This window comes from Pleurodeles waltl, chromosome 4_1, assembly GCF_031143425.1.
Source record: "Pleurodeles waltl isolate 20211129_DDA chromosome 4_1, aPleWal1.hap1.20221129, whole genome shotgun sequence".
NCBI lineage: Eukaryota > Metazoa > Chordata > Amphibia > Caudata > Salamandridae > Pleurodeles > Pleurodeles waltl.
The window spans coordinates 720,086,820-720,112,882 of record NC_090442.1 but is presented as its reverse complement, the minus strand read 5'-3'; positions in this window follow the sequence as shown (position 1 = coordinate 720,112,882).

Here is a 26,063-nt window from a genome sequence, read left to right as displayed (position 1 = left end):
CAGAATGCCTTGTTTCAATGAATACGCTGCACCCCCGGACTGTTGCAAACATGCTTCCAGCTTCCAAGGCCCTCCATAATCAACAGTGCAGGCACTTTAGAAAAGGGACAGAGACCCCCCCTCCCCTTGCAGGTGGATACAGTAAGTGACTGCGCCCACCTGCTTGGGCATGTCTAGGGGGTCCTTTCAGAGCACCTACCAATGGCTTGTTTGCCTCTGTGCCTGCTTCCGTAAGAGAGTTGGGTGGAGAGGTAACATGATTCTCTCAATTGCATGGGACCACTGTCACGGTTGCCAGGACGTGCCAGCATTGAGTGCCTCCATGGAGCAGACAACTTGAGGATTTAGCTATCGCAGTAGACACGGTCTAGATTTGTTGTTTTCCTTGGCTGCCTCCAGTGCATCAAGGGCTTCTCCCACTATAGAAGTAGGAAGCCCTCGTGATTCTGACGTCCAAGTGCAGTTCAAATTAAGCTGCACTAGGAGGTCAAGGCTTTGCCTGCTCTTGAGATACTTAACTGAATACTTACCTTGCTGTTCAAATTCCTGTTTTTTTCTTCTGGATTTTCTAGTCTTGCTGTCAATCTGCCCAAGGATTTGAGCAGTTGTTTGGAGTACTCGCTTCCTGGCTGGTAGCTATTCTCTTAGTGAGCTCTGGAGTAGTTATTTTCTTAAGGCTGCTTTACCGCTCCAACTGAGGTCTTTGGAGACCTGTAACAGAGTTCTTGAGGGAATGACATGTTAATTACCTGGAAATAGCAGTATGATATTGGTCTCAATCTATGGTTCTAGGTAATAGGTACAAGGAAATTACATATGTCTTTGTATTTTTTCATTTTACATTGTTGGACTTTTTTGCTTATGCAGGGTCAACCCTTATCTTTTTGCCTCCTGCCTCCTATTTCTTCTGACCTGTTGCTGTTAGTTTTTTTTAACTCTGAGCACTTTACCACTGCTAACCAGTGATAAAGTGCATATGCTCTCTGTGTAAATTGTAATGTTGATTGGTTTATCCATGATTGGCATATTTGATTTACTAGTAAGTCCCTAGTAAGGTGCACTAGAGGTGCCAGGGCCTGTAAATCAAATGCTACTAGTGGGCCTGCAGCACTGGTTGTGCCACCCACATAAGTAGCTCTGTAATCATGTCTCAGACCTGCCACTGCAGTGTCTGTGTGTGCGGTTTTAACTGTAAATTCGACTTGGCAAGTGTACCCACTTGCCAGGCCTAAACCTTCCCTTTTCTTACATGTCAGACACCCCTAACGTAGGCCCTATGTAGCCCCAAGGGCAGGGTGCAGTGTATAGTTAAAGTAGGACATATAGTAATGTGGTTTATATGTGCTGACAGTGAAATATTGTTAAATTCATTTTTCACTGTTGCAAGGCCTGTCCCTCTCATAGGTTAACATGGGGGCTACCTTTAAATCTGATTAAAGTGCAGATTCCCTTTGAGAGCGGATGGACATGTGGAGTTTGGTGTCTCTGAGCTCACAATTTAAAGATACATCTTTTAGTAAAGTTGATTTTAAGATTGTGTGTTTGAAAATGCCACTTTTAGAAAGTGAGCATTTTCTTGCTTATACCATTTCTGTGACTCTGCCTTGTTTGTGGATTCCCTGTCTGAGTCAGTTTGACAGTTGGGCTGGTTGCACCTCTCACTAGACAGTGACAGAAAGGGAGCTGGGGTGTAGCCTGTATATCCTGATGAGCCATCTGTGCTAGGAGGGAGGGGAGGAGTGGCCATTCACACCTGAAAGGGCTGTGCCTGGGTATAAAAAGGGCACCCAAAACCACAGACTTTAGAAACACTTCTGGAACCAAGAGGAACCTCTGCCTGGAGAAGAGCTGAATAGCTGAGGAAGAAGAGCTGCCCTGCCTGTGACTGTGTTTTGTGGAGCTATCCTGCAGTTGCTGCTTCTGCCAGAGTAAGAGGGCAAAGACTGGACTTTGTGTGCCTTCCATCTTGAGAATAAATCTCCAAAGGCTTGATCTAGAGCTTGCCTCCTGTTGTTTGAAGTCTCAGGGACAGCAAGGACTTCTCTTTGCCAGCACCTGGCGTCTCAGGAGAGACTCCTACTCTGCCCTGTGGTGCCCATCCAGTTCCTGGGACCCTGAAAGGAGAAGCTGGCAGCCTAAAGACAAGAAAATCCAAGCACAGAGCGCCGTGCCGGGAAAAGATTGACGCAAATCAGATCTGCGGCTGAAAAAATGACGCGCCTCAGGCTCCACAGCTGAGAAACGACGCTCGCAGGAAACGCGACTGAAAAATCGACGCACGGAGCAGGAGAAATGGCGCGCAGCATCGCTGACGGAGGCTGGGAGATCACAACCTGCGTTGCAGGATTTTCAGATCATCGGCGGCTGGTTTTTTGACTCAAGTACCGCTGTGCGGAGTTATTTTTGACGCACACCCGCCCGTGCTGGGTTATTTTTGACGCACACCAGGTACATTTTCACTCTAGCAGCGCTAGTGTGTTTTTAAAACCACTTAAAGACTCTTTAATTTTTAATTGATAACTTGACTTGTGTATGGTGGATTTTTGTCGTTTTGGTCTTGTTTTGTTTAGATAAATATTTCCTATTTTTCTAAACCTGTGTTGTGTCATTTTGTAGTGTTTTCATTAAGTTACTGTGTGTGTTGGTATAAATACTTTACACCTAGCACTCTGAAGTTAAGCCTACTGCTCTGCCAAGCTACCAAGGGGGTAAGCAGGGGTTAGCTGAAGGTGATTCTCTTTTACCCTAACTAGAGTGAGGGTCCTTGCTTGAACAGGGGGTAACCTGACTGTCAACCAAAGACCCCATTTCTAACAGACATAATTTAGTGCTGATTTTGTTTCTGTGTTTCAGTTTATAGAATTCACCACTTGCATGCATTCCCTACCACAAAGTCAACATCAGAATAGTGAGAAAGAGGAAAGTCATCAGTAAGCAAATATGAGTGGAGCTTACTGGTTATAACAACACCATATTTCATAACACCCTTAGTTACCAATTTCTTTCATCTCTATTATGAATACATGAATACATGCCATTGTAATCAGAGGAGAGATCAGAGAAACATGCCCGCACACAGAAGAACCAGATTTGCTACAAATATTGTTATTCTTTCTCTTTTTCATTCTATTCCCCTTTCCTCTGAGCACTGGGAGTGTTCGGATTTGTTGTTCTGGAATATGGCAGAGTCAGTGTTTCAGTGGCATTGGGAACCAGCTTCTGGAATCAACATCTTGCTCCCATGAGATTACACTACCTGCAGAGTAAAACTAGGGAGCAGGTTAGTGCAAAACGTTACCTTTAACATGAAGATTTATAGTTCTCCTTTACCCTTGCATTTTAGTTGAATTGCCTTATTGAAGTTTTTATATATTCATGTTTCATTTATAATTGTTGCATTTATTCTATAACTGTAAGATGCACTTATAATCATGTATTTTTAATGTGCGTAGACTGTTCTATTACATTAGCATGACCAAAGGGCTTAAGCATTTGCTTTCTTGTGTTAAATTTTCAATGTGACCTTTTACTTGCGCTGCAATGTTCCTTGCAGGTGTGTTCGTGTGATTTCATAGTCTGTGAAAGGCATATTGTATATTAGAGATAGTGAGGTCCGGGAGGACACTTTGGCAAGGATGAGAGGCACTAACAAACTAAGAAGAAAAGACTACTGTTTGTGTATCAGGAGCAGGGAGATGTTCAAGGTCATCCTGATGTTCAAACCGTGGGATGGGAGACTCAGTGGAAGTTTCCAATTTCAACTGTGAGAAGATGGAAAATTACTGGTGCTCATGACATGAACTTCTCAAAGGTTCTGTGAGCTTAATTGGTATTCACACTATTAGATGAAGGCAGATTATCTTTAGACTTTGAGATGTACAGACCCTTATTCTCTTTGTGTGGCTTTATGCTATACAAAATCTCTCTTGGGGAACTTCTACAGTTCTTATTTTACATTTTTAGTTACATTTTCTATTTTACTTTTTTATCCATATTTTTTATTATAGTTTTTTAATTTTAATTTTAATTATTTTTTTATTTTGTATTTTATAAAAAAAAAAAATCAGTTTTTTTTAAAAAAAATGTTTATTTTTATTTTTATTTTTTTATTTTTTAATGTTGATTAAAATGTTTTATTACACTTTAATTAATTCTGCATTTTGCCTTGATCCATCCATCCATCCACATCCATTCCTCCATCCATCCATCCATCCATTCACCAAAAGTGCACAGCCGCTCTACAACATTCGGTTTATTTAGGTATATAATAACTCCATCTCCTCCTGGACACCCTGTCTGCTGTGCACTGCAAACAAATCAGCAGCATTGTTCATTTTGTGACGATAATTCCATTTCTCCTGGACCACCCTGCTGCCATAGGTGTTTTAAGGATTATTCCATTTACCCATGTACCTCTCAACTACCACAGATAACTCCTTTAAAACAGATGGAGACACAGCTCCATGTTGTGCTGCCTGATTTAAAATGACATTTTTGTTGTGGTGGTGTGGTTTCACTTTACAATGTTTGATTATATTGGTATTCATTACATAAGTAACCAACCACACTAATATTGCATATGTCTGTACTATTTCAACCTACAACAATGCCACATTTCACTAACTACATGTTTTTCTTGCTTAATTTGCTTTTAAGTGAACAACAGAAGAGGCATCACTTCATCCGCAGAGCTGCCAAAGAGAAGGCCTGTACAGTTAGTCCTCCAATCTCTTCTTGTTGTGGAGCTTAGTGCCATTGCTACCTGGGAGCTTTAAGATGGCCCAAAAGAAAATTGCTCCCAAGAAAGTAGTCAGTGAGGAGAAGCAGCTTTCCACCAGTGGTGTGCCTATCACAACCTTTTTCGGGAGACCTGTGGCTGCCACACTGACTTCGAGGGAGGAACTTAGGAGCAGCACTCCAGCATCTACAGCACCACCCCAACCTAACCCCAAGACCATTTCTGTCAGTGAGGCAGCCACTGCAATCATGACGATACCCGCAAGCAGTGATACTGAATTTGAATTGTCCCTTTCACAAGGTAGTACCCAATAGTTTCAGTAAACAGAGCAAAGTGGACAGCAGCAGCAGCCAGCAATATTTGCTCTTCCCGATGTTGGAGAAAAACAGGAGGTTGAGATTCCTGTCAAGCAAGAACATCCTCTTTTTGAATCAATGGCTCCCAGATCTCCAGCAAGAAAAAGGAAGGGTACTACTCCACCATCTTTTCTAAGCAGCACTTCTGGTGACAATAATAGGGACATGGAGTGGACCCCAGCTGAGTCTGGGAGATGCCAGGAGAGGCAAGGGAAATAATAAGCTTCAGAAATCCTTAGAATCATGGAAAGGGATGATGGTGTAGGAGGATGATGACAATGCGCCAGTCATTGTGGAAACTGGCACAAAGGAGTCAGACCATACTATCCAACCTGCTCTGACGGATGTAGCACAGGCAGCACCACCTGCTCCCATATTTGTAAGAAACAGCAGTGACCTGCACCAACCTGCAACTCAGTAGAAGTTTGCATTGAAGGGAGGCAATCAACACACCCACCTACCTCCAATTCTTCTTCAGGCATTGGCAGTGGCCTAGGAAGAAAGTACTTCTCCCCAGTTTGTTACTTTTGTATGACTAGCAAACAGGAGGAGATCATTGCCATATGCTCATTTGTCATGTGAGTGTTCATCGAGGCAAGCCTGGTTCACATGATGGTACTGGAGGCCAGACAACCCATATGAAAAAACATCACACAATCTGGTGGGAGGAGCACCTTAAACAAAATTACTGAACATGGTTCTGGTGATGAAGGTGGAGAGAACCAGGAAACATCAGCTACAACTGGTCAATTCACAGTGGAAGGTGAGGAAGAAGAGGGGGACATTCTCACGCAAAGCAGCCCTGTCCCCATCAGTGCACCAAAATCACCTGCCTCAGTGACCTCATAAGGGCACAGGAAGACTCAGAGTCAGATGGAGACACTGCAGTATACCGTGACTACATCAGAACGCACATTGAGTCTACCACAATCTACAGCTCAAAAGTCACCTGCGTGAGTGGCCCCAGAAAAGACGAAAATCCAAGCTACTATTATGGGCATGTTTAGGCAGGAGGGGCTCTACAGCCTCAACCACTTCATGGCATGTTTGTACAGTGGGAAGAAAAAAAAAATGTGAGTGCTGGACCTCCTCCTTTTTTCTTTTGTGGAAGGAGAATGATTCTTGGAGTTTGTGGCAGCCATCTGTCTGAAATGGAAGGTTCTAAGTTGGACCTACTTCACCAGAGTTGCTTTTCCAGCTCTGCATCACAATGTGCTGCAATTGGTTGGACAAGCATTGCAGCAAAGTTTTGTCCACACTATTCACCCGACTACCGACATGTGGACCAGTTGTCAGGCTACTGATTACATGTCATCACTGCACACTGGATCTCTTTTGAGCGGGTAAAGCAGTAACTATCCACAGGCCTTGTCCCTGAAGAAATTTTTAAGAGTGATTGGCGGCATGCAACAGTAGCCATGGAGAAATCAGATACAGTTGCAAACAACATGGACAAATTTAATAGCAAAGTGGCTGGCTGCGACCCAGAGGTCTCTGAATTGGATTTGCTAATACGGACATTGGCAGTAACATAGTCAAGGCCATGGTAGATGGTGGCTATTTCAGGGTACTTTGTGTGCGCACTGCATCAACCTGGTTGTACAAAACTTTCTCAAAAAAGAAGAAATAGTCAGCAACATACTGACCACCTGCAGGCGAATCTGCACTCATTTCAGCCATTCTTTTAAAGCCCGGAAACAGTTGGGGACTATTCAGCGTGGTAGCAGAGTACCAGCTAAAACCCTGATACAGAAGGTGCCACACCTTTGGAATTCAACCTATTATATGTTACAACGTCTGTCTGAGTAGTACAGACAGATCTTTGACTATGTCATTCCAAGAGAAAAGGATGCAATTGGGAAAACTATATCCATAGATGCGGACAAATGGGGCCTAGTCAAATGCCTGACACAGAAGCTGCTCCCTTTTGAGGTTTTCACGGAGGAATTTGTCAAAGAGGACAGTACAATGGGCCAATCTATCCCATTGTTGTATCTGCTACAGGAGCAGCTAAAGAAGGTATCTGAAAGGTTTGCCCTCGGAGGTGTGAACGAAAACTCCGAAACGCATGCCTTGGTTGAGAGCCTAAGCTATTACTTGACTTGTAATGCAAGACTGCAAAAATACATTATCAAGTCCAAAGAGCACACCTGTGCCACCCTATTTGATCCATATTACAAAAAAAATATTTCCACTTTCATTCGTTTTTCTGAAGAGGATGTTTCAAAATACAAGAGGTGGAGCTGGAGAACTGGAAGAAGAATGGCTGGAACTTTGAGTCTCACTCCGCAGTTCCGGGGTTGCTGTCTTCAACTTCCGCAGAGGGCAGTCTTGTCTTACAGCAACCAACACCAGAAACAAGAACACCGACAACAATAGCATCAGAAGAATCGGACCCAATCTCTGCATTGGCAATGTTTCAAGTGGCAGGTCTAGTGCAGAGGCGAAGGTAAAACATGTTGAGCAAGTGGCAGAACCAATGTCACTTCAGAGGATGTTCCAGGAGTATATGGATAGCCCAAAAGAGGTGTATATGGAACAAAACCCATTAGTGTATTGGTTTGGGTAGGTGCGTCAATGGCCACACATCAGTAGGCTGGCAGTGAAGTATCTGGCTTGTCCTCTAGCGAGCATGTCTGCTAAACGTGCGTTCAGTGCAGCTGGTACAGTTGTTACAGTGAGAAGGACCAGTCTCTCACCTCAAAACATGGAGAGAATAACCACCTGAATACATTGTTCCCAAAACACCACAGGAGGAGGAAGAGTATGATTGGCCAGAATCAAGGGAGTTTGCTGACCAACTTCTGGGTGAACTACCTGAGTTTGAGGGTGAACTCTACTTCCTGGACTGAGGATGCCAGTGCCACCATAGAACTTTTAAATTATTTCTCATTGAACTTTGTTTTTTTCTTTATTTCTTTGTAAAAAAAATTAGCTAGTTGAATATTGTTTGTGTCAGATTTATGCTGCCTCACCATTAATAATAATAATGTGTATGGATGGAGAGGAGTTGGACACGTGTGCAGTGAAGTAGCCCCCACATTTCTTTCAGGTCATTCAAGACAATGCCTGCCTCCCTCACATGCCATTGCCTATCCTTTTTTATTTTTACATCATCTAGCCGGGCTGCCCTAAAAGATCATTGATTAAAATCTTTCAGTGCCAATGCCGAATTCCAATGTGTTGCTACCTTCAAAGAGGAAATAATATTTTGTATCAACCAACGTGCTTAGATTGGAAGAGGTAACTACTAACTTTTTCACAAATACGTGGTGATATATTGAGTCATTATGAGTGATGATGATGATGTATGTGGTGGCTGACAGTGAGGAAGGGAATTCAACAGATTTGTAAACTCAATTTCGATGATTTGCAATGTCTGGGGGCTGATGGATGATCATTTTTTTCCTGAAAGTTATTGGCCTTTCAAACTTAGCAAAATTTACCTGTAGGGTCTACTCATTTTTTTTGGTTCCTCAGAGACCAGACCATTCATTTTAGTTATCAAACATAAATCTAAATAAAATACTTCATTTCTGTTTCTATATTTGTTCTTCAAAAGCAGTGCACTACACAGATCTACCTCACTCGGTTTGGGACAGGGACGGAGTTGCTCAGAAGTAGAAGAAGGAATAGGAGGATGGAAGAACTCATGGCAGGATTACCTCAACAGCTACAAGGAGAAAGTTATCAACTTCAAAGAAGACCCATGATGATGGCCAAGATTCTGAGGCCTAATACTCTGCTCTGTGAGCTGGAGAGAGGTGTGTTGAAATGGAAAATGCTGCTGAGTGTGTGTTTGCTGTATTGCTGACTCAAATATGAAAATCCTCTTTGTGTTCTTGCTCTGCCTCTGAGTCCTCTTTGTACACTCCTGACGTTTCATGAAGCTTACCTTGCTTCCATTTGTCCTTCACCTTTACTCTACAGTACAGTTACTGTTTTTCAACCTGTAAGACTTCTCCTAGCCCTCTCTTGCACAAACAAAACTTGGTGACAGGTCACCACTCCAGCTTGCCTACTGGACAGGTTCAGCCAGGCACTCAAGAATGAACAACATTCCAAGCAAGAAGAATGGAGATGCACTGCCCAATTTGCCAAAACAGTATAATTTTCCTTTTAACAATCGTCATTTTTTAGGACTGGGTGGGTTAACTTCAATCCTCCATAATTTGTATTTTTCAAACCCAGAAGACATACCATTTAGAGATATACTATCTGGTGTCTCTGTGGGGCAGAAGGACTGTTTAACTGAACTGTGTCATAGTTATCCCTTTATCATTTCCTTCCACAGTAGATTGATAATGGTGTGCTGCTCAGCACCCGATGATTATTATTGTTGTGGTTTCTTTTGTGTAGTGTTTGTCTTTGTCACAACTTTCCCCAAATCCCCTTTCCTATCCATTCATCAATCAGCTAACCATTTCCCCCCGGACTGTGTGATATATTCAAGAGTCACTTAATTTTACACCATAAATGGATCACATAACTTCTTGGACAGATGTGGTGAAAGCAACACCGACTCACTGCATGACCTTCTATTACCTGCGCAATATTTCACACTGGCCCCATCAACATCATCATTAAGGATTTATATTGTACAAACCTTTAACCTCGCCCAACCACTCCTGACTCTGAGCCCACTTCTTCTGCTTGACTCGATGATTTCATTTCCTGAGTTTATTTTTTAAATACTGGCTCCCCATTCCTCAGAAGAAGTTGGTATGGCTAGTTTTTTATTATCACATCAGGTCTTCTTTGTTGTGTAAAATGTATGACCCACAAATTTCCTGTTTTTCTTTCTAGTTGACAGTGATGTATAAACATTTGAATAATCCTGCAGTTGGAGTTTGCATAAATGGGAGTGGCACCTTGTGCATTCCCTGTTAGCTCACTAGCTTCCTACTTCTGCTATCACCCCCTTAAAATGCCACCTTTGGAAAAACCCTGCAGTAAGGAGACTGAGGTACTATTAGCCCTCACTTCATCTATTCAGGTAAGAGAAGAACTATGGATTGAAGTGAACTTGTTTAGTTAGCAATTAACATCTACTGAAGAAGATGTTGTTTGTGGGTATCTAGGTTTTGGGGGCAAAATAGGCAATGGCAATCATCCCCTAGTGCTCAATATAGTTACAGAGGGCAGTAGAGCAAAGGTATAAGTAAATGACATACACTTTTTTTAGCAAATTTAAAGAACAGGCTACACTAAAAGACAGCAGTGCAAACAAAAACACCCAAATAAACATTTGAGGCATAAATCAAGCAAAATTAATTATGCCCTTTTATTTTTACAAAGAGAACACCCATGCTTTCCACCCCCAACAGGCCCACCCCTCTCCCCAAACAAATGGCCCGTCCCCAAAAGTCAAAGGTCCACAACAAAGGTCCACAATAAAAGTCTAAAGTCCAAAACCCAGTCCCAACTCCCTTCCCACCCTCTCCACTCACAAGAAGTCCCTCTCACCAAAACAACAAATTTAAAAAAGGGCTCAGAAGAGGGTACTGTTGGTTCAAGTCTGGAACTGATCCAGGCTCCTTTCGATCCTCTCCAGCCAGATCTCCACCCGCCTCTCCAGGCGCTCCATCCACTGCAGGATGGGCCGCAGCAATGTCCTCTGTGTGTCAGCTCCAGAAGGGGTGGCAGCAGTTACTGATAGCTGGTCGTGGCATTGGTGATGGAATAGACAGGAGGCTGGAGAGGCCCAAGTTAGAGGCAGCTTGTATTTCCGCCTTGTCGTCCTCCAGGACCACCAGCTACCTGTATTCAGTCCAGATGGTCTTCAGCCTCTGCCGCCTGAGACGGGCTGATATCTCTTGCCTGTTGGATGGTGCTGGTGGATCAGCAGGTGTAGCTATATTGAGAAAAACAAAAAGAAAAAATCTAATTGTAAACAGTGCTCTGTGCAAATACTTGTTTAAAATTAATTAGTGGGTTGTGCTGCTAAATTAATGGAGGCATGCTAGCTAGTGCTTCGGGTATTTTACTACTGTCTGTAGCTGGGGCAGCTGCAGTTGACAATTATCTATCTTTAATTCCAATGGCCCTGATCTTCTCCAAATGCCTTTCACTTTCCACCTTGACTCCAAAGAGGCAGATGAATAATAAATAAGATACTACATCACACATGTATAAAATGTGTATATTATTGTCCTGTCTGCTGTGTAAAACAATACACTGTACTACAGGGAAAGGAATGGGCTATATAGATTGTCTTTGGCACATTCATCAGAGAGTATCCCTTACACCAAACTTGAAATCAAATCAGGCATTTAGTCCCACTTTACTCTCTGGCCTTGCCCACCTCCACAAATTCTTTCCAACAAATTAATTTGCTGGGCAGTAATGAAAGGAAACTTGACTTACTCTACTGCAGTGTAAGATAGAGGTATTAGGTGGGTAAGTAGAGCTTTTGCTATAGAATAGAGGGGTGTCACTGATCATGCATTCATCATGTGCCTAAGCTTTGGCTTATTCAATCACTGTAATAGACAAAAGTCTAAAGGGGAAAATCTGAAAAGGTGTAAAATACATCTGTTATGGGAAACCATTAAATATATTTTTGAATCACTTCAAATGACCATAGAAATGTGGCACATGCCAAGAATGGATTTTTCAATTTTTTGGAAGTTGGGGACAGAAGAATAAAGGAGTGAAGTACTAACAAGTGACTGAGTGGGTGAAAGGAAACACATCTTGTGTGTTCGGTTTGCAGTGCATCGAAAACTTTGTAAATGCTGCATTAACTGAAGCAGACGCACATTGCGCAAACAACACTGCAGGCACAAATTGAACCATACTGCATTTCAGTCATTGGTGGTGAAATGCCATGGGCAGGGAGGGAATTGCTGAATGATGATGGGTGGGATACATAACTGCCTCACTTCAGAAATACAATGAGTCAAGGAATTAGAACAAAAATTAAAATATCGCCCACTTTGAACTGTAGTATTGCTGACCAAAAATAAGTAAACCGAAGTAGATGAGAGCACCTCTCCAAAACATCTCCCTCGTTTATTCATCCAAGCAATCATTAAATCATTCTTTCATTCTTCTTACTATTTATAAATCGAAGTGTGGCTGTGTAGTAATTGGTGCGCACTTCCACAATTTTTTCGCTTATATTGAAAAACAGTCATTTATGTTGAAACTTAAGACGTAAAAACTTCCGGAGTTCCAAAGTAGTTCCACACCCAGCCACAGGGTGTGTAGGCTGTGAGCCAGCTGGTCCACAGTAAGTAAATTATGCAAAAGGAACCACTGCACATCCAAATATTCCAAAAATGTCCTTTTATTCTTCCATATAGTTTGTCCGTTGTAGCATCCGCCAAAGTGTTCAAGGTAAAGACAGCCTACACGTGTTTCGTCGTGATAACGACTTTCTCAAGGCTTACTGATATAACGTGTGATATTCAACATATGTCATTTATATCTGTGATCTATTGATCACAGAGAGAGATCCTTTCAACTGTGAAGGTATTTCATGTTTAATTCATAGATGCAGTTTCGAATTAAATCAATAGTTGTATCCGGACCATAATAAGTCCGTCCATCCGTCCGTGTGTGCGTAATTTGCTTCAAAGCATGTATTTAAAATATTGATTATTGACAACTATTGATTTAATTCAAAACTGCATCTATGAATTAAACATGAAATACCTTCACAGATGAAAGGATCTCTCTCTGTGATCAATAGATCGCAGATATAAATGACATATGTTGAATATCACACGTTATATCAGTAAGCCTTGAGAAAGTTGTTATCACGATGAAACACGTGTCGGCTGTCTTCACCTTGAACACTTTGGCGGATGCTACAACGTACAAACTATATGGAAGAATAAAAGGACATTTTTGGAATATTTGGATGTGCAGTGGTTCCTTTTGCATAATTCTTCTTACTATATTGACCCAAAACCACAATGATTTAAGCTTTACTTTCTCTCATTCAGTCTTCCATAAAAAATTTCAATCCATCAATTCAGTATCCACCCTTTCTTTTAATCATCCTTCCATTCATCCATCCATTAACCCAATACTCACCCACCCATCCTTTCACCCACCCACGCATCCATTTCTTTCACTCATTTCACTCATCACTCATTAATCTTCTTTTCTTCCCCGTTTCCATCAAGCCACCATTTTTTGCATACATTATGTGAGCTTTTGCTGAGTTGCAGATGGAAAGGCCCATAACTCAACCAGCTCATGATCATGAGTCACAGTGATGCCCTTATAGCTAGTGAGTATAACAGTATTGTCAATAAGGAAGTAATGTGACTTACCACTGCCTGTACTTGCCGCCGCTTGTCCTCCTCCAACTGGCACTCCTCCTGCAGGGGTACTTGAGCCGGTGGCACTGGTGGTCAATGTGACAAGACAAAAACATTATACATTTTTTAGATGCCAGATACACCTCCCTTAATTTGTTATTCAAAAAAATAAAATTGCAATACATCACTACAGTTTCATTAGCAGCCCTGCAGGATCCTCTATCAGATATCTCACTCTGAGCATTTTGTTGGTTAGAAAAGCCAGGTAGTCAAGCCAACCAAAAACTATTCGTAATGGAGAGGCAAAGCTATAGCCTATGATGATATTGACTCTGAATCATTGAAGCACAATTAAGGGGTGAAATAATAATGAAAGACATATGGTGTTGGTTGGCAAATGCAATAGGACCTCATACTTTTCAGTCATGTTGCACAGTCATGGGATCAGCCGGTATACTCTATAAATGAATTGCACAGCACAACATTGGGAGTAGAGATCGGTGGTCCATGACCATGGCAACACTCTTGTTAACTGTTAGAGCAAGAAAAAGAAAGCCTTCTCAATGAATATATATGGTGAATATTATTTATAATACTAGCTCACTTGAGCCTGCAATTTTTACAGTAGGCAGTAAAGTACCAATAATAGGTTCTTAGTCTTACAGTAGCATAAGATACATAGGGGAGAGGAAAAGAGTACCAACAAGGTAGAAGAAATCTAAAGACTCGTACAAAATGGAAAAAGTTAGCTACAAAAGAAAATATAACATAAAATAAGGGAAAAAATGATAATGCAGGCATACCAGGAACTAAAACTTTGGATACAGGAGAGAAATCAAAACATTCTCCAACAGTTTAAAAGTTGTATGAGTGCTGTCCCAGCCTGAATGCATGGATCCTCCAAAACTGAAAATCTTGCTTTTGATAATTCTACCAAATGAAGACCTACGTTGCAGCTGAATTATTTCAGTCTCCTGTTGCCTTGTGCTATTTCAGCTCATGATCTGGTTATTTTTTAACATGGTCTCTCTTTCAGCACCCATGTCTCTAAACTAACAGCCATTTTATGCAATAAAATATTGTGTGAAAAATTCTTCCTTTTATCTACTAGGACTATTGGAAGACAGTAGTCCAGCAAGAATAGCACCCTCATCCTTGTAATCCATACTACTGTAATGCATTCTTCCTAGTCCTCCTTCACTATTTTATTACTCATCTTTAAGTTGTTAACAGTGCCGCAATCACAACTGTCCTTGGGAGATAGATCCATGTAGACAAACTTCACTGGTTTCCATCAGGAACCTGATGACTCCATATCCTTCACCTGTACTCTTATTGAATTCTGTGAAACTGTACTCTTAATGAATCCTGCAAACCTTTGTGTCTGAAAAACTGGTCCCAACACCTACCTATACTGTTGAATATAGTAGTGATCATCTTTATTGTAATTGTGACTGTATTTATATAGCGCTTAATACCCCTAACAAGGCGTCAAAGTGCTTTTTGGGGAATAGCACACTACTCTGGAACCCAGGGGGAATTAGTGGAGGATTAATATAGGGAAATATGATTACAGTATTATTATTATTATGAGTTAATTTGAGCAGAGGTTATGTGGGTTTGTTTGTTGCTTTGACTAGAGTAATAAGGATAGAGGAGGGATGAATCCAGAAGTGTTAATTGGGAGTTTATAGTAATAGGATGAGGCTTGGGATGAGTAAAGGAAAGAAGGAAGAGGGAAGAGATGAGATGAATGAGAGAGAATTTTGTAGGATTGTTTGGGAGATCATGGTAGTAATCTGAGATTTGGGGTGAGCTAGATGCGGTAGATGAGGGAAGAGCGTAGGCAGGGTTATTTTGGAGATGAAAGTCAAGTAGTAGAATGGGTTTGGGATGAGTCACAGTGAGGATGGAGGATAGATTGATAGAGACATAGGATGATGGGGAGACAGAGTAAAGCTTAGGAGAGGGTAAAACTTATATTATTTTTTATTTATTTATTTTATATATATTCATAAGTATCTATTATAACAACTTATCTAGAAGTTATGCAATGAGCTATGAACATGTTAAGCATAGAATATTATACTCATATATATGTATATACACACACACATACCTACACACATGCACACACACACACACACACACACACACACATACATCTATATTTAACCGTGAGTAAATATACATTTGTTAAAAAGGCTTAAAGAGTATGTGTATAATTTATTATTATGAAATAGTAATGATGCATATTTCTTAAAGAACTATACATTTCTAGACTATACACATATTCAGGTTATAAATATTTATCAACACAGGTATATGTAGTCCATTGCCCTTTGAATATGATGGGTTTGAAGGAAAGAGCCAACTCTTGAGTAGTCTTCTGATGGCTAGATCACTTGCATATATTCTTTACCACAAAATCAACTTCATAACAGTAAGATAGAAAGATGTTATTGGTAAGCAAATATTAGTGGTGGTAGATGGTTATAATTTTTGCAGATGTCAAAACACTCATATTTACCAAGGTCTTTTGTATCTATTAGGAATACATGAATACACTCCACAGTGATCAGAGAAGAGGCCCTAGAAATGTGCCTGCACACAGAAGCACCTAATTGGTGGAGAATATTGTTCTTCTTTCTCTTTTCCATCCAATTCTTCTTTCTCCTGAGTGCTGGCACTGCTCAAATTTGTTGTTCTAAAATCTAGTAGAATCAGTGCTTGGGGGTGTAGAGAACCAGCTTCTGGAATCACATCTCAGTCCCACTGGATTACACTACCTGCAGAGGAAATCTGGAGAGCAGATTAGTGCCACATGTAGCAACCACTCCCCCATGAAAATGAGGCAATGCCCCCTGTTCAAGATCCCACTAGTACTACATGTGCACCAGCACAATCAGTATTACAGACAAATGTCTGCAGCCCCTTCGGTAATACTATAGTGCCAGGGGGATGCATGTAGCGGGCCCTCACACCTTTTGACTCCAGGGGCACTATTCATAATCCGGACCCATATGTCTAAATGTGGCAATACTCTGTTGGAGTTGTACATTCATGTATCACAAATGTAGCAGGCAGTGATCATGAATAATCTTGTCAGTCAATATAAGGCAAACTTGTTGATCACAAAGTAAGTGTACATTTTAGTATATATGGTGTCAAGCTTTTGTCACCAAGTTGAACAACCTGGATGTTTCACTAGCACAGCTAGATTAAGTACTTTCATCTTCGCACATGACCTCTGACCACAGGTTTCTTTTGTGAGAAATACAGTATAAACTCAAATGCATTTGTTCTCACAGCTCCTTCATGCATGTGCAAAGCCTCACCCTGTACTTGTCTCACTCCAGTCCCCCTTATTCTGCACATAGACAAACACCTTCCTTGCGCAAACATGTAATACTTCAACACGTCCCCCTTTGCTGTCATTCTAACACCACTCTACCTCACAGTTACATATTCATCAAGGCCATAATCCCCTCATGCTCTTTTCTAAGCACCATTTTTGTGACTCTGGAAATCTCAATTGCTTCCAAGCCTTTTCTAGTAGTACTATCACATTTCAGTAAGCATATTATTAATTGGATTGAAATTAAATGTGGGTAAAATCACTTATCTTTTCCAGCTAAAGTTTGTGAAATTCCATAATATACCACAAAATTACACTATGAGGGCGAAAAGTGGTTTGCCTGTAACTAACAAGACTTTTATCACACAATTGTGCGCATAGGTTAAAAAAAAAATGTCTGGGAGCTACTGGTATCAGACTGGTTTAAACAAAAAACATCTCTTGAAAAGATATTGTCTGCCTGAACAAGTCCCTCAGATGCAAAAATTACATACATTTGCATAATGCAAACTTTCAAGTAATTTGGGGAATTTCCCTTACATTCAGGGTTTACAGAATTTTTGCCAGCATATTTAAATTTCTCCCAGGTCTAATGAGAATTAATACTGCTAGTAAGTACTACAAGCATGATCTCCAGCAGGTTTGTACCCCCTCAATCTCCCAAGCAACCACATATATTTTCACACAATCCTTGGGGTAACATCTCATGCAACACTATGCTCCTCTCAAATCACAGACACCCACTTTGTTGGCCGTAACAAAATACATTCTCATCCTATTCTGTTCTGTTTAGCATTTTTCTTTAAGAACACCACCTCAGCAGTTATATTATATAAGGTGTCAGCTGTAGAATAAGGTATGCTTACCATAAGGAAGGAATTTTCTTATTTGTACAAAATTCATCCCAATCCCAAAAGGGGATGTCATAATTTTCATAATATCAAATAACATTTCCATACTAATTTTCTGTCTAATTTTCTACAGAATATGCTCAATAGGTTGCACAGCAGTGAAAACATAAACTAGATAGCATCACCTATCTCAGCCTTCAGGTAGCCAAGAAAACACCCTTATGCCACAAAGCACATTGTTTTGAAAGATTTCAAAATCCCTTTATCAATTGTATTCACCATACTAAAAATAATATCACACCTAATATACCCTATGTCACTAGCCCATTTTTATAATTGTAAAAGAATCCTTTTGTAATCTAGGATAACTTCAAGGAAGGGATAGCTGTATTAGTGTCAGGTTGTGAGACACAGTGGCACACAGGAGAAGATAAACAAGGAAGAGATGACACACAAGACAATGTAATTTACACCATTTGAGACGTAAAACTGCATTACCCAAAACCAGAATCACAGCCCCAGCCACTAAAGGACCAGCATGCTCAGACAAACTTCCAGGTCAATGGTAGCAGGCAGATTATTTAGGTCTGACTAACAATGAGCTCCCTTGTCTGGCATCAGTGGTTGTTGTGACTCCTCGCTATTTGCATTAGTTCGCACTTGGCTTGACTTGTTCCTTCTTTGTTGTTTTTCCCCTGTTCTGGTCCTTTCAGTTTCCTTGAACCCAAATCCTCTCCTGACTTGGTATCTGCCCCCTCACCCTTGTGTTTACCTTGCATTTCCCATCCAGTTTTCATCTTTCATGATGCTGTAGTGATCTTCATCTCCAACTTCTGTGTTGGTTTCATGGAACACTTACAGCATACTATGTGCTTGCATCGGGTTAGTCTCAATCTGTGGTTTTTGTATGTCTTACTTCCCTCCAGTGGTATGACCCTTTTGTAATCTGTGTGGAGACCTAACCCTGATAAGTCTGGACTTGAGACGCTGTGCCTAAGGAATCCAGTCTGGATCTTCCAGCTACCAATCTGAAGGAGAGTCTCTCTCTTTCTCTCCACCTCTCTCTCTTTCTGTCTCTCTCTCTCCATCTCCTTCACTCTCTTGTTCCGATTCCTCACCCCCTTTTCTTGTTAGCTTCGCTCTTTGTCAGCATCCTTGATCTAATACAAACAGGTGAGTAAGCCTCTTGAGGGAGAGCTTGGCCTCAACATTCTCACACCCACAGTACTGAGTCTATGACAGTTTGTAAGACCAACACAAAATGGAGTCTAATGCCTATCACCTGCAGATCATGGCACAAGAAATCAGCAAGATCCTATCAATCTTGAATGTGTGCGTCAAGCACATGCTTCCCTGTTAAAGAAATGAAATCAGGCAATTTATCTGTCAGGGTAATCCAGTGAGACTGGAGTTACTCTTACGCCTCTGCCTAATCAAGATACAAACCCTGATTCTGGAACCAGTAGTATTTTAGCCAGTAATTCGGTAGTACATCAGAATGTGTCCTGTGTTTTAGCACCACCTGAAAGTTTGTAGAAAGCCCATGTCACTTTCAAGACACTATGGCTCACTGCCATTTTTAAGTGACCAAGCTAAGATTACCTTTATGTTGTCCTTTGTTACCAAAGATGCAATAGAGTGGCTACTCCTTTAATGTTAAGCCAAAGCCCTTGGTTATTATATTTTGGGACAATTTACTGCTATCTTTGGGAAGAGACTCAATGACTGCAAATACAGAGTTACTTTCCTTCTGACAAGAGAAGGGGGACTTGGTATCACACATTAGCTGGTTTCACCAGCTAACTGCAGAAACCACCTGGATGGATGAGTCAGAGGCATCAGGCTTCTATCATGGCCAAAGGGAAGGACTGAAAGAGGCTCATTGTTTTTGTCATGAATCAATCCACCACCACTACAGCATTTATAGATCTCATGATACTGATTGATGTCCAAAGACACAAAGAAGACAATAATGATGGTGGTCTTCCACAGAGGGGATCGTTTCCATATTTAAAGACACACCAAGGAGAACACCAGTTTTACAGAGGAAGCAATGCAATTATCTGTAATATCTGTAAAACACTAACAACAGAAGAAAGGTAGCACAGAATAAAGTAATCTTAAGTCTCTTTTGTAAAAGGCAGTAGCATTTTGTAAGAGATTGCCTCAACCTGGTGGGAAACTCCAGGACTTGACTGGGGTTCAAGTACTGGACTGTGAAGACTCCAGTTGAGTCCTTGTTCAATTTCGAGGTTTAAATCCAACACATACGAGTGTGGCAAAGAAATTTTTTAACTCCTGGTGCAGATTAGCCCTAAGCATGGACCCCTTACCACTTTATCTCTCAATGATTGTGTTGGTGAGCATCAGGGTTCTTCATGGATCAAAGATTTCATGAAAGACATTACCTAAGCAACAGAAGGAGGTTCCATGGCATCTAATAGGGATTGATAGTGAAACCCTTGTTTCTAGAGAAGTTTGTTCAGAACCTCCCTCCTTGGGAATAGGCTTAAATAATAGACACTTTGAAACTCTTCAACTTTGCCCACTGAGACTCCAACCTTCGTTATTGTACAGGGCACGCCTTTTGTTGAGGAGATTTAGTTCCTCTATTGACTCACAAAACCTGACCTTAACCTTCACACCACAAAGGTGCAATCAGTAGGGCTATCCAAGGAGGTGTTGGAATTGGTTCTTCCTTTGACATGCTGTGTGGTCCAAGAGAAAATGGAGCAAACAGAGATACCAGGGGTTTATAAGGATTTAGAGGCTATTGTCAGTAAAAAAGAGCTGAACAATTGCCACTTCATCACCAAAATGGCTGTCCCATATATCTGATCAGCAGAGCCAAGACTTTACATGGGAGAATATATCCATTAATAGTGATAGAAGACAAGGGGGGTCATTATGACCCTGGCGGACGGCGGAGAAGCGGCGGTAAGACCGACAACAGGCTGGCAGTCTAATCTGACCGCCATGGATTTCATGCGGTTTGGAACCACCATGAAATCCATGGCGGTAAGCACTATCAGTGCCAGGAAATTCCTTCCCTGGCACTGATAGGGGTCCCCCCCACCCCCCACCACCCCTGCCACCCCCCAAAGGTGGCAGGACCCCCTCCCCACCCCGACCCCCAACATCACATCACTCATTCACACACGACACGCACGCAGGCACCACCAACACACATATACGCACACACACCGACGTACATGCCAACATCCACACACACAGTCAGACACGCACACCCACATTCAAACATACACGCACACATCCATACAGACATACCTAAAGACATACACGCACTCATTTCCAAACACACAACACCCCCGCAAGCATACACGCACTCACACACCCCCTCTACATACACACACGCACACCCCCATGCACGCGCACAACACACAACACTCCCCCACCCTCCCTCCCCTAACGGACGATCGACTTACCTGGTCCGTCGATCCTCCGGGAGGGGACGGAATCCATGGGGGCTGCTCCGCCGACACCACACCGTCAACAGAACACTGCCACGCCGAATCACAGGACCTCCACTTCCCCGCCGCCCGCCAGTATGGCTGTTGGCGGCTCTCCATCTGAAAAAGGATGGAGAGCTGCCAACAGTCTTAATATACCGAGCGGAAAACCGCCACCACTGGCGGTCTTCAGCACGGCGGTCCTTCGGCGGTCTTGACAAAAGACCGCCGAGGTCAAAATGACCCCCAAAATTCTTCATGGGTACAACACCAAAAACCCACACAAGGGTTTAATCTACCATTCCACTTGACCAACTGGGGGGCCGTAATGTTTTCATCCCCAAACCAGGGGATGTGGAGGGTTGAATTTCAACCTTGTATAGACTACAGAGAACACAATACAGTAAGAATCCCAAGTTAATACACCTTAACGTTCATATCTGTCCTCTCGGATCAGATGAAGTGAGAAAATTATTTTTAAAGACTAAGGTTCAAGGAGCATTTAATTTAGTACATATTTAACAAGGAGATGAAGGGAAGACTGCAGTCAACATAAATATGGACACGTTGAATATCTAATAAGGCTCTTTAAGTTATGCAATGCAGCAGCAACTTTCTAACATTTCATGAATTATATCTTCAGAGATCTGCTGGACACACACATCACTCTCTATTGTGACGATGTTCTCTGAATCTTTGGAAAAACAGCGCAGACATAGGGAGCATCAGCCTTTGCCAAATTAGAGAAATGTTTAGTTTAAGTACCATAGCTTATATTCCTTGGATTTAAAATTTCACGAGAAGGAATACAAATGCAAATAGAAAAAGTAAAAGCTGTACAGGAGAAGCCTGTGCCAAGAACTGTCAAGGAGATCCAATGGTTTTTAGGATTTTCCAAATACTATACAAAATTTATTCAAGACTTTCAGATATTGCACATCCCATTTCTCAGATAACACAAAAAAGGGGGTCTTTTCACTGTGGTAAAGAACAAGAAAAATTACAGACATGTCAAAGAAATGTGAAGACACTTAAGGAAAGATTCACTTTTTGCCAAACTAGGAAAAGGTTTATTTGAAGTACAATAAATTATATGCCTTGGGTTTAAAATTTCACAAGAAGGAATACATATGAACATAGAAAAAGTGAAAACTGTATAGAAGAGGCCTGTGCCAAGTTTTTTAGAATTTGTCAAATATACACAATTTATTCAAGACGTTTAGATACTGTACATCCCATTTCTCAGATAATGCAAAAAGGGGTAGCCTTTCACTGGAGTAGAGAACAAGATAAATCATTTGAAACCTTAAAATAAATTCACAAACTTACCCATCCTAAGACACGATGTTTGTACCCTACCCCTATCATTGAGATAGATGCATCATCCTTCAGTATTGAGGCTATTCTGTTTCAGAAAAATTCAGCAAAAAACAAAATGTATCTAGCAGTTTACTATTCCCGAACTTTAATATCATCAGAAGTTTTCTACACCATCTATGACAGAGAACTATTGTAAAAAAAAAAAAGAAAGTTGTCACATTGGAGACATTAGCCCTCATTATAACATTGGTGGTATATACCACCTACCCCCGCAGCGACGGCTGCCAAAAGACCATCGCCTCAGCTCCCAGCCGTAAGATGGATTATGACCATAGCCGAATTTCCTCAAGACGGACGGTGGTAGCAGTGCCATACCAGTAGACTGCCGCAGACCGTATCATGACCCATGATACGGCCTGGCGGTGTTCTGCTGATGGACGCTGCTGCTGGCAGCAGCGCCCCGTCTCCTGCTGGAGGACCCCCTCACAAAAGGTAAGTCGGGTGCTCGGACAGGTGAGGGAGTGGGGGGTGTTGTGTGTGTGTGGGGGTGTGTGTGTATTTCTGTGTGTGCGGGTGTGTAATGTGTGTTGTCTGTGTGTGGGTGTATGGATGTGTGAGTGTGTGTATGTTGTGTTGTGTGTATGCATGTGTGCACGTATGTATGTCAGTGTGTGTGGATGTGTGTGTGAATGGATGTATGCATCTGTGGATGAATGTGGGTATGACTGTGTGTATGCGTGTGTACGTTGGCGAGTGAAGGGGCCCGTAGGTCGTGGGGGGTCTGGAGAAGGAGGGAGGGTTGGGGGGAAACCAGGGAGGGGGAGGGGGACAGGAAAGACCCCTATCAGTGACAGGATAGTGTCACTTATAGTGCCTACCGCCATGGTTTTCGTGGTGGTAAGGTTGCCACGAAAACCATGGCAGTAGACGGGGTCATAATCCCTCGGGCAGCCTAGTGACGGCCGCCTGGCTGGAGACTCAAGTCTCCAGCCCGGTGGTCGTTACCGCCGTGGCGGACGGTGTGGCACCAATGTCGTAATATGGGGAAAAGTACCACCAGCCTGTTAGCAGTACTTTTCTCCATTTTACTGCCGTCCACCGGGGTCATAATGACCCCCAGTATCTTAAAGGAGCCTAGCATCAAAATATCATCTGGGCTGATCAAAAACTTTTAGGATAACTTAAGTCCATGAAGTAAGTGCATTTCAGATTTGCCAGGTGGTTCTTGTTATTTTTCAGGTTTCACTGCTTCACACCAGGCAAATTACATAGGAAGGCTGATGCCATATCCAGACAAGGGAAAGATCTTCAACACATCAACAGCTCTCCATCTATTTTAGCTACTCAAAACAGGCTCCTTGATTCAGAGCAAGGATTTTAACAGTAACTATTGAGAAGCTATCAGAAAATCAATGCAGATTGATGGGTTTCATAAGATCCTTATAAAGGAAGGAAACAAAGAAAACTATTTTGACACACTTATAGAATCTCCATCCCACATAAAGATCTCCAGCAGCTGGTTTTACTGAGAGGACATGATGCATTGGTAGTGAGCCATCCTTGTATACGTAAGGGCACATGAAAAGGGCTCTCATCAGTTTTGGTGCCCACATCTCAGAAAGGATATAGAATATAATGTTAACCACGGTGTAGTGTGGTGTCAAACCAAAGCTCAAGAATGAAACCTTCCACCATGATCTTCTCACAGCTTTTCACCCTTGAGGTCTTATTCATAAGCTGTTATTTCATTTTTTGAGTAGAGCTTGTAGCTTGAGTGCTGTTTGGTGTTACCATGTTGGTCTCCATCATCTTTGTTCCCAAGCTTTAATAAGGGCCTCCCACAGCTCCTTCTGCGGAAGAGATTTTACCAGCACATCCACACTACCCTACCAACTTACTTCTTACAGTGGGAGGCATAGATCCAGGTATCATATATGATAGTTAACTGCAGTGTTGGTTACCAACAGTACTTGTAAAGGTCCTTTAAGAGCTGACGTGCGCTTGCGGATTTTTATATGTACCCACTTTCAAGGATTGCAAGTTGGTGGTTGAGGCTACATTCTAGACGCCAGTAAATGGAAAGCTTTAATAGTTTTGATCACTCGTCTTCAATAGTGTTGAATCCCATCATCAGTCAAATGTACATCTGTGAACACCAAGGTTACTTGAACTGTCATAGGCTTTCACATACATAGCTAATGCACATATAGGCATGTTTCCCTGTTCAGCGCACTTTTCTTGCTCATGAGAGCAAAAGGCAGTACATTTTTTCCTTCATGCTTAGTATGCCATGTGATAGTAAGGTGCTGTGTTTTGTTTTTCAGAAGAAGTGCTAAGTCTCATGTGAGACAAGTATGCCCAAACATGCATCTTGTGCTCACTGTGCCACTGGATTCAAGCTATGTCCCACTGACTAGGCCAAAACCTGTCTGGGTTTGCTTGGATTCCCATTTAGAGGGAACATGGTTTGGCAATTTCGGCTGGACTGATCCAAGTGGCTCAGGAATCAAAAAGCTGACAGTATGTAACAACTCACAGCAATGGGACAGGCTTGTTATAGCAAATGTACAAATGCTCCTCTTAGTAACCATTAAAACGTATCGCAAATAGCACTCTACACTATTCAGTGTCACAAATATAAATCCATAGAGCAAAATATGGCAAAACAGAATACCACGAAAGCTGAGAAGAATATACATCTTAAATCTTTTATCTGACAGTTAATGAAAATCATTCAAATATAGTTGAACCCGAAGAGTTCATTCACAGAACCGAACTCAATAGTGAGTGAATATATGCTAGATGAAACGGATAAAATATTAAACATCATTTTTATCTCATAGCAGCAGTGCTCAGTGCAGTAATAGTAAAAATAATTTTACATTTTAAAACAGCTGCATCAATTTACATGGAGGTGTGGAAATGTGTAATGTGAAAAGTGTAGCATCTGTTAGTTATGCTTCACGGAAGCGGTCTGTCAGCCTTCGGAGGACCAGTTTTATCCTAATAACAGCAGGGCTCAGTAACAAGATTAAAAATAGATTTTAGATTTAAAACATCTGCATCAAAATATAGGTGCGACTGTAAAAAAGTACTGTGTGCATAGTGCAGGTCCCTTAATTGCGCATAACTTGGGAAAGCTGATTGCTGCTACTTATTTGGCATTCCTAATGTTGTCATTAGTCTACAGTCTTTACCCTGGAAGCAGTGCTTCATTGTCTCCTGGCATGACTGAATGTTCAATCCCTGAATAATGGTTTTAGCAGCAGCATTCTTCAAACTCAAATGCCAGAGGCTAAGGATTCTTTCAGATAGGGGCAGAAGCGATTAGAGGTATCCTGATGGGAATCTTGAGCCACTTCCCCTATATCAAATAAGCCCATCCGAAGTCTTAGAATTTTTTGTTTGGTTGCTTTTGACAGGGGAGCGATAATTGATATTGAGGCTTCAGCTCCGTGTAGGTTGGTACTATGAATTGTGGTTTTTAGCTTGTAGTAAAAGATGGTCAAAAGAAGGTCATTTATTGTTAATTGGATTTTTACTGATCTTCTCAAGAGGCATTGAAGCAGCCATCGGAGATGTTCAAGGACATGGTTGGACCATTTGGAGATCGGTGAGGGCCTTCCCTATGGAAGTTTGCCAAGGTGAACCAAGGAAGTTAGTCAAATATTGGCTGAGATGAAATTTGAAGCTCCTG